The 19056-nt window shown below is 36.1% G+C and overlaps 1 protein-coding gene across 6 annotated transcripts in view; it reads right to left on the bottom strand.

The window, feature by feature from the left end:
* Positions 1 to 19056, bottom strand: part of LOC131435325 (protein GDAP2 homolog) — a 215121-nt gene that overhangs the window by 152689 nt on the left and 43376 nt on the right. The window contains exon 1 of one of the 6 annotated variants that reach the window (XM_058603075.1): positions 3073 to 3360. The exons of the other annotated variants lie outside the window; for them this stretch is intronic. The gene's annotated coding sequence lies outside the window, so the exon portion shown is untranslated. Of the gene's footprint in view, positions 1 to 3072; positions 3361 to 19056 lie in introns of those variants that run through there. 6 annotated transcript variants of the gene reach the window in all.

The following is a 19056-nucleotide window of genomic DNA, read 5'->3' as shown; positions in this document are numbered from 1 at the left end:
TCGGGTAAAGTGTGTTAAATATTGTACACCGTCATTTAAATCGGCGGAAAAAACGGATGATATCATAGGTTTTTGATTGCATTATTAGGTTGACTCAGGTATAAACTGTCAAAACAAGATATAGTGTTATTGTAACAATATTCATCTCATTAGTAGAGTCGTCTCGTTATTTTTTGAAGCGAATACACTTTTTTATCATCCTATGCTTTGATCCAACGGATCGACAGAGACAGCAGATCTCACTCTAACCAATGGTTTGAAAATATCCAAATACACACAGTTCAAAGATGAAAGCGAAAACCACTTTTTTCCGCGAAATTTGCTTTCTGAATCACTGTGACAGCGCGATTTGAAGATGGAATATGCTGGATTGTCACTGCTTAAGTGCGATGAAACTTTACTACAACATGAAAATTCATTCGTCACCGTGGCCGTGAAGCAGGAATGAGAATTCCATTGTCTGACAAAGAGAAAGTCGATTTTTTACGCGATAAACTGTTTTATTCTTCAGTATAATCTCTATCTAGAGCGATACACTTAACCAATCGGTCAATGACCTCAGCATACGACGAAATTTTTTTTCACTGGACAACCCTTTTCAAGTTTGGAAAAAGAAAGTAATCGCTGGGGGCCAGGTCTGGAGAATACGGAGGATGGTGAACCAATCCGTACCGCTAATCATTCAATTTCACCGTTGCTGTATTTTCAGGACACGAAACTCGCCTTTTTCCATAGCTTGATGAAAACTAGAACTCATCTGACACGATCAGCTGTTATTCAAACACTAGTGGATAGATTGTCATGAAATTTGGTATTGGGTCACCTAGAGGCTTGTTCTCAACAAAAATATACATGGTTCGAAACTATTCACGTCTTTTCGGTGAGAGGCCCGGGACTTTTCATTCCATGTAGTATTAGCTGCTGAGATTCCATGAATATTTATTTTCCTGAATGTCAGCAATTGCAAATCGTCTTTACAAACTGAATAGCTTTGTTGATTTTTAGTAGAATGCTTTACAAAACAAAAACCCATTAAAACCTTCTCCCTCATTCTAAAACATCATTCCTTGTATTCTGGATAGATACGTATTTCGTTTGCCACTTGTAGGCTTCCTCTGTGTCTGGATGTGCGATTTTACCATTCATTCGAACACTTATACGATTCAAACTAATGGTCCCATAGCTGTTGAATTTTATTTTCATCCGACTTTCGGTTCCGGAATTACAAGGTAATATTTGCAAATCTATGAGAAAGTGCGCACTTGACTTTCTCAGAAATTTCTCAGCTGCTTTTTACAAACTAAGATGCAAATAATAGGTTTAAAAATTCTTTAAAGAGTCCCCAAAAAGTTGAATCAGATCCGATTTCCGGTTCCGCTATTACAGCACGATTAGTGAAAAATTGTCATTTTCATGATTATTTTTTCACATTTATAAAACCTACTGGTAAATTGGCAGTTGGCAGACCTTGGTATTTAGTAGATGTATAATTCTACTTCGGGACCCAGTTTTCGCTTCCGAAAGCACTGAAATGCTCCAAAAACGGAACTATTTCTGATGTCTCAGCATCGGTTGAACCGATTTTCACAAATCATGATTCAAATTATAGCTCTCATTATTTTAAAAGATACTGTGCAATTTCATCCAAATCCGACTTCCGGCTCCGAAGTTCTAGGGAGAAGAGTGTCAAAACTTTCGAACTGTCATACACAATGATGCAAAACCAGTACGCATCGGTACGTGCTGGTACGGAAGAAGAAAACACTACCGCCTAGCACACAGTGTGTTTTGTTCAATAGCGTGTAGGATTGCCAAATTTAAACCTATATTAACTTGACATAACTGTTTACAAATTGAAAGGTTGTGGTGGTTTATACCCAAAGAAAGTTTTTGTTCAAGTTTGAAAAAATTCTTGACAGTATCTTCCAGTACAGGGGTTCCCAAAGTGGTCGATATAGACCCCTTGGGGTCGATATCCTTTTTGCGAGGGTCGACGTAAACGAAAACTGACTATGGGGGTAGACGAGGTCTAGAAATCGACCCCCTATTGTTTGATATAAGTTGTTATTTGAAATATTTACGCTAAAAAGTTGTGTTTATTTGACCATCCGCAGAAATTGGTAAGTATTTTACATCAATATTAAAAAAGCAAGAAATTGAATTTTTTAAAGGAGTTTGTTGATGGGGGTCTAAGGCATAAGTTAATCTTAGTTAAGTGGTCCATGACCCAAAATAGATTGGGAACCCCTGTTCTATAGAATCAAATAGCTGTTCATACGATTATAAAATTTTATATTTTTTTGTTCACAATTTTTCCCACAACAAAAAAACACAGAATTGTAGAAGCATTTAAATAATAAGGCTGGAGAACCACACATTTGGCAGAACAACCAAATTGAATCTTTATAATTTAAAATAAGTCTTAACTCAATCCAATCCAATCCAATACATTTAAGAAACAAAAGACCCATTCAAAGTCTAGCAAGCTCGTAAAGCTTTTGTTCGATTAGCGGCATTCCATACATTGGAGGCATTTGTAAACAGAACGTCATAGTGATTAACAAACCAGGGCACGGCCATCAGTAGCATCAGTAGGGCTAGTGTGTTAGTGTAATTTGAAGAGCTATCCATATTTCAAGAAATGCTTTGATTACAAATGCCATTTTCTGTAAATTACATCGACCGTTGATGCTCTACTATGGACTACAGTAAAAGACTGGCAATTTCCAGTAATCCGTCATTCCGATAAGTTCTATATAAAAAGAAACACAGAACGTCAACCGTACTTGGTTTCATTAGTTATTCTCGAGATAACAAGTCACTGATTCCTGACGAGTGGGTATTGATGGCATTTCGTCACTTCACTGTTATGCTCCGTCCGCCTGTTATGCCTAACCAGTTATGACAGCTGGCTGGTAATGTGGATATACACATGTGCGAGAAATACATGAAACCAAACAAAAACACACCGACCGATGTTTCGTATTCACTAGGAGAGAGCCACACACTTATCACATCAATTATTACTGAACCCTTGGATTTAATTACTTTTTCACGTCGCCTCAAGCTCACCTTGCCCACTGGAACAAACTTCCGCGGCAAATCACCACACTCTGTCAGTTCGGTTGAGTAGTAGAGGGACTGCGAGGCACAAAGAACACATCCGAAAACGAGAAACGGAAAGAATTTGCAGCACCCAATTGGACACGCGTGGCTGAGCAGCCTGCAAACCTGGAACCAATAGCTACGGAACTCCGAACCGAGACGGAACTATGCCGTCATCCAGAGAGCGAATAGATCGAAAATCCCCGTCCGCACCACACTAGTCACGGTTCCAGCCGCGTACCGACGACGTCAACGCTAAACTGATAGGCTGCTGTTTCTTTTTTTTTTTTTATTCGGACTGCCTGGCACAAGCCCGCACGGTGTGTGTGGGTTGTACGCGGAGAGCCCAGCATGTGTGCAGGCGTTGCGGCGACGCTCAACAATATTGGTGAGCGCGGTTGTTTCAGTTGCTGCTGCCGCTGCTTAATGATTCACTATCAAACTGTGTTGGGATGATCAGTTTGATAGTAAATCTTTATTTATATTTAGTTTACACCCAAACGTAAACAATCTTGTCTCGTTTAGTTGTGCTGCATTGGGACGATCGATGGTTTTGTTGAATTGCAAACTGATTTCGTTATGTTTTCTACTGATCTACTACACTAAGGTCTTTTTTATGAATTTTCAGAGTTATGCGTTTTTTTATGCGAAGTTTCAGAGTTATGCGGTACGTAAACTCGCATAAAAAAAGACTTCAGTGTATTACACGGTTATTTGAAAATCGTAGGAAAATCATTTGTTGCATATTAAACTCTGGGCAGTCGGTTGCCAAGGCAACATATACCCGTAACACACAATATTTTTATAACGATCGACGATTATAAATTTCCTTCGGTGTGTACGTTTAGTCTTCTACTTTTCAGGGAATAGTAGTTCAAAATAAACTGTTGATTAATCTCAGCAGTTCTATCAGTTGACCCGAAAAAATTGTTACCCGTAAGGTTGAAATTAAGATATCTAAAGATTTGACACCCCATTTTATTCGTTCTTAATTTTTATGTGAAACTTTAGAGCCTGGTTTTGCCCCATAACGAGTACGGTTTAGCTCCACTGTTCCAGAAATATTGAATTTTGAGTTGATCATTTCTGCGCGATTTGGTACGAATATTATTCCATATTTTTCCAAATCACAATTTGAGAATTGTAGCTAAAGGTTGAAGCTACACAACGCACAGTGGGGGAAAAACGATCAAAAACGCGACTTCGCTCAATAATTTTATAAAAACCTAGGCAAATATTTTGAAAGTAAGTATTTCTTATGCAAATTTTTCCGTACAATCGATTTATGGTAGTAAATTCGAAAAATTCCGCAAATTTCCAATTCCTCTGTTTTCTGACTCTACTTCGAAAACTAACTGTAAAACTCTGGAATAACTGAATTCGACCAATCGGAAGGTATTCCTGCCATATTCATAAGTTAGATAAATGGATTGTTTTTAATAAGATTGATCGCAAATAACTGTATTCTGTTTTTTCCCCAGTCATCTTCTTCCATGAAATTACAGAAAAAAAAGTTCGGTGTTTGGACCAATTATGGTTAAGTAAGACAGTTCTATGTTTCGCAAATAACCTCAAAAAATAATTAACAGATAGTCACCCTGATCGCATGCTTCGCATTACTTCGTTCTACCCCAATTTTCCCACAAATATAATTTTATGTTGAATTCAAATTTACCATCCCGAAGCAGATCCAATATGACTTACCAATATTGGTTCATATTACGTAGAAAACTTCAGTGATCGAAGTACTCATAAGGGGAATGACAGTACTAGTCCGTTTAACCCTCTTTACCCCAATGTATGTCATAAGTTGTATCTATGGGTGAACTTTTTTTCGTATTTCGAAAGCAGGCTGATTTCGGTTGATGAAAATCGATTGATACTACGAAGAAAGACCAAAAAATAAGATTACAAATGAAATCAATGACCGCACGAATTCTGTTATACCGTTTTACCAGAGACATCAGATTAACAAGATATCCAGCTCTCACATTTCCCGAATATATTATTGGCAACATCCTTTTTTGCAAGTATGGCGCCCTCAGGTGAGTCCGCATCGAATCTCGTACATAGAAGTAGGGGAGAGAAATGTCAAATTCGTGCGCGCCAAAATAACAGCACTGCGCACCCATACAATTGACATGATATGTTGAATGCGATACCGTGCGATGGCGTTGCAGAACTGAAGTTTGGTCTCGCTCCAAGCTGACAGGGTCCATTTTTACCCTAATTTTTTTTAATTGAGTCTTAATATTTTTTAATTCAGCTTTTGATCTACCAATCAGAAGCAGATCCAACACAAACTATCAATATTGGTCCATGTTACGTGAAAAACTTTATCGATCCAAATACATTTTATGGTTTATAACTTTCATTGAAAGTTTTATAACAGTTTTGAGGTAAAATTTTCCTGAATCCTGAAAGGAGTCTGGTCGAATCGATTATTGATAAAACAGATTGATTATACTAACATTTTGTTGAAAATACGCATTTACTTAAGCAGCTCTTTGAATATTTTCGCAGTAACATGATCAATGTACGTTGATTTGAACAATTATTAAAAAAAAAATAAAGTGAAAAAAAAATGTTTTCAATCTTTCGTTTTTTTTGCACAGATAATTATTTCTCTATTTTCTCATCACCACTCATCAGTGTCTTCTGCTGACAGTGATTCGTCTACGACAGTTTGATACGACTTATGAAATAAATTGGGGTAAAACAGTATAACATGATTCTTGCGGTCATTGAATCCATTTGTAAACTTATTTTTGCGCCTTTCTTCGTACTATCAATCGATTTTTATCAACCGCAATTAGCCTGCTTTCGGTATGTGAAAGAAAGTGTAACCAGAAACACGACTTTTGATATAAATTGGGATAAAACGGGTTAAACAGGCTAGTACTGTCATTCTCATTGTGTTTTATTGGATCACAGATGTTTTGTACGTAATATGAACCAATATTGATAGATCGTATTGGATTTGCTTTTGGATTGTATTATATCTAAAAAAGAAATGTGGTAAAACGGTACAACGAGTTTTCTGCTGTAATTAAAACTATATGCAATCGATTTGTTAGACTTTTTTACATCAGAAAAACTCCATTCGCTCTTCTGCAAGTTCTTCGGTTGTTATATAGTTAAGCTTGGATACAAAGCAGTATAGAAAGGGAGCTTGGGGTAAAATGAAAATTATAGCGTCTTTTGCGGTTCTTCTAAATACATGGAATCGATTTTACTGACCATTTTACACCGAAAAAGTGCTTCGTGGTCAGCTGTTTCATTTTTTGAGAAGCGGATGTTTTTGATAAAGATTTTGATTTAGAGTATATTTTCTTTTTGGTTGAGACATTTTTCTTTTTTTTAATCATCAAAGTTTCGCTTGATTGTTGTGACGCGCTCTGAACAAGAATTATTAATGAAAAAATTTGTAATCGTGTAATTTACGACAGGGGTTCGATCTGAAGACTGATTAATCATTTTATGGAACGACAGTCAATACTCCCGAGAATTGTTGAATGAATGATTTTAGTTCACTTTCAAACTTTAAATTAACTCTCATAATCGTTTTTTACAGACAATCTGTTCCCTTTTTTAAAATTTTTCTCAAAAACACAAATGACAGTTCTTTTTTAACTCGCACCAGAAACCGTGTAAATAAAAACCGTGTTAATTCTGGAATCCGTGTAAAAAGCCGTGTATAAAAAAAACCGTGCGAGAAAAACCGTGTAAAAAGAGACTTTAGTGTACTACAGAAGTCCGAAAGCAGAAATTTATAACAATAGTTGTAAAAAATTAGATAGCAAATTTAACACAGAAAAACTATATCACAGCTAACTTTCAGCATCGTTTCGGTCAAAAATTTTTGAATGATTTTTTTTATTAAATGAATAATTTATTTAGTGATCTGATTTCTTCTTTTAGTTTTTTTGAAATTCTGATCATTATATTTTGATAAAAAGCAACGGAAGAACTCATTTGTTCAATTAATGAACTAAGTCATGAGTCTTGCAAATGAACATAAAACATCATAACTGATTTTGTTTTTATTGTTTTATCATAAGTTTTAACTTTCAACTGTTTTTATTTGTTAAGCAAAGTCTTGGCATTACATTCCTTTTGTGGAATTTAGCCTTTCTGTTTCAACAGACTTCGCAGCCGATTCTTAGTGTACAGAATCATTGCATGGCTAGTACTATGGATCCTACTGACACTAAGAATCCTTCCAGGTCGGTGCTCGAACATACAACAACTGGCTTGTAAGACCAGCGTCCTATGCATTGAACCGTCAACCCGGTACAATTTTTCATTTGTTAACTATCTCGAAATAACACAAATTGTTATACATATCAATTGTTGATATACTTGTGTTACGATTTTGTTAGGTGCGAGTGCCTGAAGGGAGGTTCAATGGGTCGGAAGGATCATGATGCCGGTTTTCTGGGATTATCATAATATACTTTTAGAGGACTATCTCAATGCAAATATTAGCGTGCAGTAATGGAACGATTGAAGGCCGTTGTGAAAGGGTCTCACATGTAGCACATAACCATCGCTTCCATGGTTAAAATCAACGGCTTAGGGTTCCAGTTACTTGCCCATCCACCTTTTCGAACTGTTATCTGTTCCCATACCTCAAGTCATCTCTGAGAAATCGATGTCAGTTTTGTTTTGAAATTTGAGACAGCTATTTCCGGAACCTGATACTGAAACTTGTATATCCAAAGTAAGTTTGTATGGCCATCAACTAATATGACCTACAAATTTAGAAGATGTTTTCCGTTCTCAAGGAATTGAAGTAAGGGAGCTTTCTCGGACCACTTCTCAAAATCTACCAGTCTTGTGGATTTTTGTGCTCTAGTTTCAGTAGAAAAGATCAATTTGTCTGTTAAAAACGCCAGTAAAATGCGCTCCGAAAATTATGTACGTAAGCAATCTTCAGTAACATTTTATTTATCTGTGCCCCCCTAGAAACGAAATTCTGGGTACAGGGCTGGGTTTCCCCTATATTATGAAAACTCTTTACTTAGATATTTAAGTCAAATATTGAAATGGATAATTTCCGACAAACGACTATATAACAAAAAAAAACCTGTTTCAACACACCTAGTGGTATAATGATGTCTTCCTCAGATCATGTGGTATTCTTCAAAATAATTTTCGATTCTTGAAAGAATCGGTTTGTTTGGCCGTCTACTGATAATGACTGGCAATTGAAATAGTTTTGAGGCCGATTTAGAATTTTTTTTACGTGTCTTATTTCATCCCTTTAAGTGATGATATGAAATTTTCAACACTTCACTTTATAATTCTGGAAATTCCGAAGTTTTGTATAGAACCATAAGACGCTTAATTTCAATCTAAGTTTGTAAAAATCGGTCACATCATCTCTGGGAAAAGTGAGAAGGTAATTTGAAATTGGAATTTTTACACTAACCACCCTGTAATTCCAAAACCGAAAGTCGGATGAATATGAAATTCAGAAAATTTTTTTGCGACCATAAAACCATATTTCATTTGAATCTGATTTAGAGAAAATCGTTTCGGTCGTCTCCGAGAAAAGTTTCATTTTTTACATATTTTACCCCATAAATCCGTAACCGTAACGTGACCGCAAAATCTTTTATTTGAATGTGAGTTTGTAAAAATCGATTTAGCTATCTCCGAGGAAAGTTGGTGCACTTATTTTGATGTGGAACACATCTTTATTAGGGGTGCAAATCACAAACTACACGTAGAAATGTGGTCAGGTTTTAAACACTTACAGCTCAGTCAGTTTTGTATCAATTATTAAAATTATTTCATCATTTGATACGAAATATTTCTACGTATTGATTTGAATGTTCATAGTCATGTATTTTGAATTGTATATCATAGAAATGTTGATTAATAGCTAACAGTGTCCTATTTTGTCTGTAAAAAATCTCCAGCATACCGGATTTCCCTGCCATAGTCGACGGTTTTGAAGGAGTAAGCGATGTATCAAAGAGAGAGCATCGCTCTGATTGGTCAATCGATGCAAAAGCGAAGCTGTTGGAAGCACGCGAATCTATAAATAGAAGCGAAATTAAAGCTAACGTTTCAGTCCTATTCCTAGTATGCTAGAGGTAGGTTGTTGCTAGACAGCAAGACAAAAACGTGCCATGAAACGATTTGAAGCTTTAAGGGCTGATGCCAGTTATTAGCGTGAAACCGTGTCGCTCGCTGTGCGTATTACATTTCTCTTCATGCTCTCTCGTAAATGTGTAAAATGACTCTCGATGTGGCCGGGTGGCCAAGAAAGTTTTGATATTTGCGGTTACAAGTTTGACTACATCACATAAAATCCAATAAAGCTACCGCTTGTTTGGCAGCCTTGATGAGCCGATTTTATTTCTCTCTCATGTTTCGTTACGTTACCAGGGAGCTAAAATGGCGCCGACATAGAAATCGACTTACCTCCACAAAAATAACTTTCATTTAATTTTCATCGCGACAACATACATGTTTTTATGCACTAATCGCATCTAAACTAAATTATCTAGACATTGTCAGGATAGATTTTTGATCCATGCTTTTGAGGGCGAGATTTTCAATGAACAAGTTGAAAGTTGCCGTTTTCAGCTATGCAACTCTTCCTTCAGAAAAAAGACTTTCCTGACCGCTAAAGTCAAACAATCATTCTGAAATTTTCACAGAATAATCAAAACTAAATTTCTAAGAGATTGTCTGGTGGTTTTTTTTATATTCGCCACCGTTTCTGAGAAAATCATATTTGAAGCGTGAAAATAGCCCTTTAAAACGCCCTAAAACACACTGGCCTCAGCCCTTAATTGGTATACTCTGATCTTGTGTCATGCAAGCTAGGAATTCCATGTTATGTCGTTTTCCCATGAGAATTGACAACTACCTCTAGATACATTTTGAGTGCTTAAGATTAATTTCTAATTTATATTAGATGAACTCGATTGATAATGAGAAATAGTTTATCGCTTTAACCGAAATCGCAGAATGGTAGAGAAACTTAACGCTAAAAAACTGCTTGCATAGAAAACTTGAACACAAGCTTGGCGAAGAGAAGCTTAATTATCGAAATCGCAAGTATGTACAAAGATATAATTGCATATATTTGAGATAATGATGTAATTTCGTCGGTCATAAAACAAATGCAAATCAAGATAAATGATGTTCGGTGTTGGTTCGGATTGATTGAACTTTTTGATTGTAGATCATTAGAAATTTTTGTTGCCTTGTTCCACATCAATGGCTCGAACAACCCCATGGGGCTGATCCTTGTAGTTTTTTCATTTTTTTTTGTTTATCATTTACTCCTTAATTCCAGACCCAGAAGTCGAATCCAAACAATATACGGCATGGTTCTGCACAGTATGAAATTTGACACACATGTAATTAAGAATTCTGAACGTTACACTCCGTTCTTGGGTACAAAACCAACGAAAAGAGGCTGAGTATTTTGACGTATGACTTCGTCTATCTCTACTATACTTCGATTGACAATATGTATCTCAAATCGAGTATCTCTCAACGACTATTTTTGAAGTCTATTCGGCTGAGCGGTGACATTACGCATCGCGTTCGATCAAGCGATCGAGAAACTTGCTTTGCGATACCGCCACGGAGCGAAATAAATTCGTCAACGAAAAAAAGCTTTGAAATGTCAGATTTGTGACATTAGTGGCATCTCGTTCTCATGAGAAATTGCATATATTTACACACACCTCATAAACATCCAACTTAAAATTTCAACTATCTCTTGTTTCTATGTTAATGTTTTTTTCCGTGCACATGAGTTACTCCACAGATTCAAGAAGAGAAACAATTCCTCAGCTCAGCACTGAGTTGTGTCACTATTGGCTCTGTGAGTAATTATATGCACACCTTCAGGAGAGGGTTCAGTAGTTTATGCTACTGCTTATGGCAGTTGAAAACAAATTGCTATCTCAGTTGCAACGTCGAGAAGAATTTGTTGATGATGTTATTAACAGAAGGGCAAAGTGCCGTATTCTTCTATTGTATCGGTGATACAAAATAAGTTAAAAAAAAATCCCATTCAAAAGTATATCGTTATATCATTGCATTGAAAAACACAAGCGAATATCTATTCCTCAATCTTTAGTTTTCACTTACAACGAACTGTTACTGATATCATACCACATGTCCAGTGCACAACCCGTTGATTTTGTCACGTGACGCCACTGGTTAATCGTTTAAGAATAATGTAGAATTTAAAAAAAATACTAAAAACTCATATTTGCATAATTAAATGGTTTTCGGAAAAGAAAAAATGAAAATTTTAAAATCGAAATTAATGTTAATGTTAATTTATTACCGGAAAGTGAGTCTAAAACTTTTACTTGAACTCACAATTAAATTATTTGTTCTTAAATATCTGAATCAAAGTTTACTGTTCATTTCATTTACAGGATTCCAGTGAAGTTCACCTAGAAGGCAGAAATTATATACTTCTTATGATGTTTTCATGTTTGCGCCTTTTGTTTTGTAAACTCGAACGTCAGTCAATAAAATTATGACAAATGTATGCACTTTGCATTTCAATCGTACTGAGAGTGAACATTCTTCTAAATTGATGACTAAAGCTAGCTGAGGCTTCGAAAGCTTTCGCACGGAAATCCCGCAGATCACAAAATTACAATTATGCAATTGTTGTTTCACGTCCTGGTTGTTTCAACTAAAATGTTGTTGATTTATCTAACATATCCGTTGGTTTTGTCATACCTATGCAGGCTGTCACTTGGCGGAGAACGAAGACTGCAAAACGCAGAACAAAATTCCTCTTCATTTCACCAGAAACGTTTCAAATTGAAAATATTCAATGGCAAATAAACGTCATTTATGTTACGTAGTGGCCGTTTCATATAAGTGAAAGTATGCAGAAAAACTTAAGAGTTTATTGTAAAAGAAGTTTTCCATGTATTAAATAGATATTCCTACAGTATAAATGTTTTAAATTCATCGAACAGTTCAACAAAATTTCTTAATGCCTAAGAACATTTTGCTGGTGAATTCCCTCTTGGGAAATATAATCTTTTGTTGCATTTTTATATCATCTGTGAGTTTAGTGATAAAGTTATAAGCTGCTACTTAGGCAAAATTTAATATTTCAAGCATTGAACGATTAGCTGCCCCCTGAAGAGACTAGCTGTAAAACTATTTATTGCAATAGGTGTATTAAGCTTAAATAACTGATAATAGGTTAAAACAAGTGAGCCATTTTTTGCTTTCATGCATACAGGTAACTTTGCTGGGATTGTGTCATCGCTCAGTTGCACGAGTGACACCTCATTGAAACGTTTCCACGTCATTTCCCACTCAGGGTGTATGCCATTGCTCAACTGTAACGCTTTATTACTCGTTTGTGGTGCGTGTCTTTGCTGGGTGCGATTGCTTAACTGCCAGCACTATAAATTAAAAATGACAGTTTAGTTAAAACAACAATCGATTAGTTGTACCAAATTTTAACCAATCAAATTCAGAAAAACAACTAATATTTTAGTTGTTTTGCGATCACTGGTGTTTCCGTGCGCACGTGAAAAAATATTCGAGACGATATTTCACCAATTAGCTTTATAGCCTGTCCGCACTACACCGGGACGACCGGGACGGGACCGTCCGGGACTATCCGGGACGTTTTTTTTTCCTCATCGGCGATGACTGAGCTGTCGGCGTGTGCATGTATTGGAATCCCGGACCCGGCATAAAATCCATTTGCTTGCCGCCGATATTCCTCACCGAGTTTTTCGCACCATGCCGACAGCCCACACAGAAAGAGAGTGAATTGAGAGAGCAAGAGCGAAAGGAAGACCGAAATGAATCCAAATCGTTTCATTGATATTTCTTAGCTTAATTGATTGATTGATTTAGTTAATCATCAAGAGTCCTTACAATCGAGTAATGTCATTATAATTAGCCATTACATTACATTTTAGGATGGTGATTTTTTAATTGTTGCTACTCATTACATATTGAATTACACTACAGATCTTCGTCTATGGTCCCCTATTGATTATGTTATCATTGAATTAAATAGAAATGTTCATGGTTCATTATACATCTATTCGAAAAACTATTCTAAATACAATAAATAAATTGTAGTTCAGTCTTATTATTATTGAAAGGTTTGGTCTGAAGGAACTAGGCTTATTTTGATTTACAGCAGCGCCGCTTTTACGTAATAATGGGCTCGGGAGCAACATATATTTGTGTGCTTATTACTAAGACCGTGGACACGTGCCCCACTGTCTCTCTTATTATTGTTATTATTAGAGATTGGAATTAATATGAAACAACGCAAGAAACAAGTACGATGTTTTACTTCAATTCGAATCCACTGCCATACATTATTAATAAAGCTATAAAGTGATAATGTGACGAAACTTCTTTACAAGCACAGTTACTTGTTGTATCTGAGATGTTTTAATAAATGTACTTATAGAGACAATGGGTATTTTTAACAATGGAGACGTCTACTAAACATGAGGATTTAATTTAACCATATATTATGATTTTAAATTTTTTATTTTAATAAATGTTTATTGTTTGATTTATGAATAGAAGCTCTAGACTTAAGTAAAAAGAGGTGCGTGACAAACGAAGATTTTTACTCGCAAAGGACAGGATTTGGAGGCAGCCAACGGGTAGATTTAGTTCATTCCACTAACTAGCGTCTTGACTCGTACTATGGCAGCAGTTTTGGTATTTCAGGTAGCCTTAAAAAAACTGTTACATCCGGCAACTCTAGGAAGCCAGAAATACTTCTGGATTAGTATGCGGTGCAAACGGCTGTTTGAAATCGATTTATTTTCCCAATATTTCTCTGTATTCAGATGACAATGATTTTGCAGGTTTGAGTACAATTGTTCAACGGTTCGCTTCTGAGTTAACCAACCTTGAAGAAGGATAAGGTCCAGACTATGTCAATTTTCAACATTTAGTACTATTATTAAATTTTCTTTCACTTATTCAAATCTAATTGGACTGAATATAGTGAACATAAAAGGATTTTTTTTCTTTAAAAGCGATTTAGTTCATTCCACCAACCGCTCTAATAAGTTAAGAATTTGGAGTGTGGATTGTTTATTGTAAAATTTGTTGCTTTAAATTATTTTGTGTACAAGTAGCCGGGTCAGTCCTTTACATGCTCTACATGCGGATTTTCGACTCGATGGGCCCTTCTCTATATACAATTATGTTTAATGGTTACCTGATAAAATGAACACTATACCACGTTCACAATTTCGTTACCTATCAATTAGCGAATCTGTGTACCTATATATTTATATTTTCAATAACTTTTGAATACCTACCAACAAGTATTTATTGCCCGAGTTAGGTGTAATAAAAGTAGTTTGAAACAAGTATCAGAAGCATTAATATACGATATATTTCATGGGGTACGACGTAAAAACTTATACAGTGACGAGCGTTAAGTGTTAACGTAAAGTGATAAATAATATTTAGTTAGTAGAAAATGGAGAACTTCACTGATGACGAGGTTATGATGATGGCTATTGCATTTGAAGACGAAGAGGAAGATGAGGATCAAACTCCTTCTGCTAAAAAAAAGAAGTGGGCTCATGAAGCTTGGACGAAATGTGAAACGGAGGGAGAATTTGCTACACTTTTCAAAGAGTTAGTAGCCGATGGATAAAAATTCCACGAATACTTCAGGATGTCGCAACACTGCTTTGAATTACTTCTACGCAAACTAGAAGTTTATCTAAAAAAGGAAGACTCCAAATTTCGACTGGCGATTACAATGAGGAGTAAGGATTTGAAGATAAAGTGCGGAAAATTCGACGTAACAACGTTCATTTAAGTAAGAAGAAGATTTCTCGCATCTAAACTTTTACCGTCTACCAGAGGAGTCGAACTTAGCGATGCGAAACATCCGAGTCTCTGATATGTTAAAATTTTTTTTGCCCACCACTCCCCCACACCAAAAAATTTACTAAATAGTTACTGACTGACCAGAAGTCATACATTAAAAGTAAAAATAAAGTTTTATCGCTAAATTGTTTCTTCCTGTGATTGTCACGCTACGAACATTCATCAAACACGATTAAATAATATCACCAGACTAGCGAAAAGTGACGAACTACAAGTCGCGAGGGCAGCTTTTGTAAATTTGTTCTAATCAATTTAAAGTAGTCATCTCAGTTATTTTTGCTTCACTTTTTATTCCATATGTCGAAACCATAGTCTGAGAGAGATCAACAATCGCTATTCGATGCACTGACTCAAAAGATGATTCGCGGTGCTTTCGCTTTATTTTGCGTAACAAAAGCTTTTAACATATTCACAATATTTTTATGAATTCATCGCAGCCAAGTAATCAGTAAAATAATGGAAAGATACATTAACAGCATAACGTTTCACAATTCTACTGTCCGAAAACATAAATAAAAAAAAACGGGCGAGACGAAGTTCGACGGGTCAGCTAGTTTAAAATAGTTTTTCGAATAGATGTACAATGAACCATGAACATTTCTATTTAATTCAATGATAACATAATCAATAGGGGACCATAGACGAGGATCTGTAGTGTAATTCAATATGTAATGAGTAGCAACAATTAAAAAATCACCATCCTAAAATGTAATGTAATGGCTAATTATAATGACATTACTCGATTGTAAGGACTCTTGGTGATTAACTAAATCAATCAATCAATTAAGCTAAGAAATATCAATGAAACGATTTGGATTTATTTCGGTCTTCCTTTCGCTCTTGCTCTCTCAATTCACTCTCTTTCTGTGTGGGCTGTCGGCATGTTGCGAAAAACTCGGTGAGGAATATCGGCGGCAAGCAAATGGATTTTATGCCGGGTCCGGGATTCCAATACATGCACACGCCGGCAGCTCAGTCATCGCCGATGAGGAAAAAAAAACGTCCCGGATAGTCCCGGATAGTCCCGGACGGTTTTCGTGTGATTTATACCATAAGAAATAAAAACTGTCTTTTACATTTAGGGAACTCGTGTGAAAAATGTTGATATTGTTGTAGTTAGAATATTTCTATAACAAACAGAAGGTTGTCGTTAGGGAATGTAGTGGAACGGTTTGAAAGATCGCGGCGAATAGACGAGTAGGTGGCAGTAGTATTTACAAGATACAGCAAATTCGAAATTAACACAGGATTTAGAAAATTTTATTATTATGAATTATTCCTCCTACAAAAGCCTGAAACGCGACCAAATTCAATTTGTTTTGATTTCAATCGATGCAGTGTTAGGCCGGCAGCAAGAGAAATTGAAATCTTGCTAAAAGAACGAATGCATCTAGACGTAAACGAAGTTTGTGAAATACAATTCAATAAGGCTGTGTGAAAGAGATGTAATTGCATCCGCTTCGGTTAACAACGAGATGCACACTGTCGAGTATGATAATGTTAAATACAAAAGCGATCAACACGTTCGAAAAAATATGTCTCGATACGGAGAAACTCTTTCCATCGAAATGGAAGTGTGGTGTAAATTCTTTCCCGATATCCAAGTTGGCGAGCGAGTGATATGTATGCGACTACATAAAGCAATTCCATCTTACATCATTTGTGGTCAAGTTGGGAGATATCCTTGTAAAACGTTGGTTACCTATGAGAATCAGCTGATTGCATGCCAGTCTTGTGAAAAACCTGCGCACTACGGTCAACCCTGTACTGACACTGCGAAAAAGACATCTTCAATCGAAGCCAAGGTCAACCGCACAACAACGATAACTAGTGAACACGATACTGCCGAGTCAACTTTCGTTTGTCAAAGGGACTATCGAACAACAGTTCTCATCCTCCTAGACAACAATTGCAGCCATAGTGAAACGAGCAACCATTAGCATCGATTCCAGAAACATAAGCAATACAAACAACTGCTACAATTACAACAACTAATCTAACAATGATGATGACCCGGACCATTTGACCCTTAGCCCTTGCTGGATAGAAGTGAGAACAACTCTTCCCCTAGAAAGCGTGTTACAACAAGATCCAGTAAAAAAATTTATATCTCTTGAGCCGTGTCAAGAAATGAATTCAAAAAAATAATAACACGATATCTCGAACATAACATTTCAATCGTACATAAATTACAACACCCAAAACAACATGAAAATAAGGAATAACAATACTAGTATTCCAAAACCAGTTGGAATCGAGAACCATAGTACGAAACATGGTGGATTCGACGTTACGATTACATTAACTGGACGTTCAATAAGTCCCCGGTCTGACAGATAGATTGTGTCAAATCTATTCATAAATTGAAAAATCCACAACACATCGTTTTTAGCCTCCTAGAATTTCTAAAAATTGAAGTTGGGAATTAACATGACATTAATTCAATAACTTACTTGTCAAACCCGTCTCGAAAATACAAATTGTATTGATATCAATAATTTCTTTAAAAATTATTATTTAAATAATATTCAGTTCTTTTTTTAAAATTTAACCACTGAAAATATGCGTTCAATTCATGCAGTTGAAATTTTACGCGCCTTATTTTGGTACTGGATTTCACCTTAATCCTCCTTCATACCAAAAATTTTGTAGTTATCTAACACTGCTAAATGTTTAATCATAAATTGCTGACCATATCTCCAATGATATGGAGAAAAAATATGTTGCTTCGAGATATTCGCGATTAGGTTCTACCCATTCTTGTACAGGGTAAATTTTGAAAAGGGTCGTATTCACAACAAAACGAATCAGAGAGTCTCAAAGAATATTCAAGTTTCGTTGTTTCGACAATTTCCTTTAAAAAAAGCCAATATTATTGATCATCCCTACAACAACAACGTGCTCACTCAGTTCTGACTCTACCTCCAGTATGACTTAGCTCAATCGCCATGTGGATCAAAAGCTTTCGGCCATACGCCGGTATTAGTTTTTTCCACGAGACGCTGACATAGCATCGCTACCTGTATGGGGTATAATCACCAGCTGATACGAGTACAAAGAGTAGGTATTTTAAACACAAATAAAACAAGCTGGAAATGCACGCAAACGAACGCAACAAAAAGCCCAACTCGATTCGATTGTACCCCGAATGCCGGCTTTCGAGCTTGGCTCGTTTTGACACTCATAAAGTATCAGAGGCACAGATAATGATAAAGACAAAACGGAGAACGATTGCTGTTGGCGATTTAATTGAATTTGCAGATTTTTTCAATTTGGAATAGAGTGGAATTCGAATCGAAAAGTTGAATTTGTTTGAGTGCTTGGTGTATTGTTGAACAAATTAGAGATGACACAGGCTACTACAGAACGGATAGTGATAATTTTCATATTAATTAGTATCATGCTTATAATAGATTATGATTAGACTCAAATCGCATAATTTTAAGCACAATTTCAACAATAAAAACAGACTTTAAAATTGGTATAAATAAGCAAAAACGGATTTATTCAAGTCAAAATTATTTGTCAACAGAAGTTTTACTTTGCTTTAACCAATGTTTCCTGGTAACAAATCTTCAACAGTTTTAAACAACTGCATTCTGACTGTGACAGTTGCGCGATTATTAATGATGCTCCACAATAACTGATTATATAGGTACCTATTAACAATTACAAAGCTTCGCCATCACTTTGTTTCGGTGAAATTAGATAGATTATCGTGGGAGCGAATTTCTATTCCGAGTCCTCAGAACATTCAAGATCGTGTCACAGTCGAAAAGCAAACTTCTACCCTACTGAAAAGCCCAATCCGTTCCAGTCCTCTTCATAAATAATGTCCAGTTGCCATAAATAATTTGCCATCATTAGGGGATGGATCCGTATCAAGTGCCTAAGCGGCTCTTCACATCGAGCAATCGAAGCAATAAATACCACACAGAACCAAAAACACAGAAAAAAACCTAAAATCCACGCTCGAGAAAAGATGCTTCAATAAAATAAACTCCCTGTGGCGGCATTTCCCGTTGAATCCTTGACAACCGTCAACCG

Source organism: Malaya genurostris, chromosome 3, assembly GCF_030247185.1.
Source record: "Malaya genurostris strain Urasoe2022 chromosome 3, Malgen_1.1, whole genome shotgun sequence".
NCBI classification, from domain to species: domain Eukaryota; kingdom Metazoa; phylum Arthropoda; class Insecta; order Diptera; family Culicidae; genus Malaya; species Malaya genurostris.
Note: the sequence above shows the minus strand (reverse complement) of the source record. Positions and strands in the feature narration are given on the sequence as shown.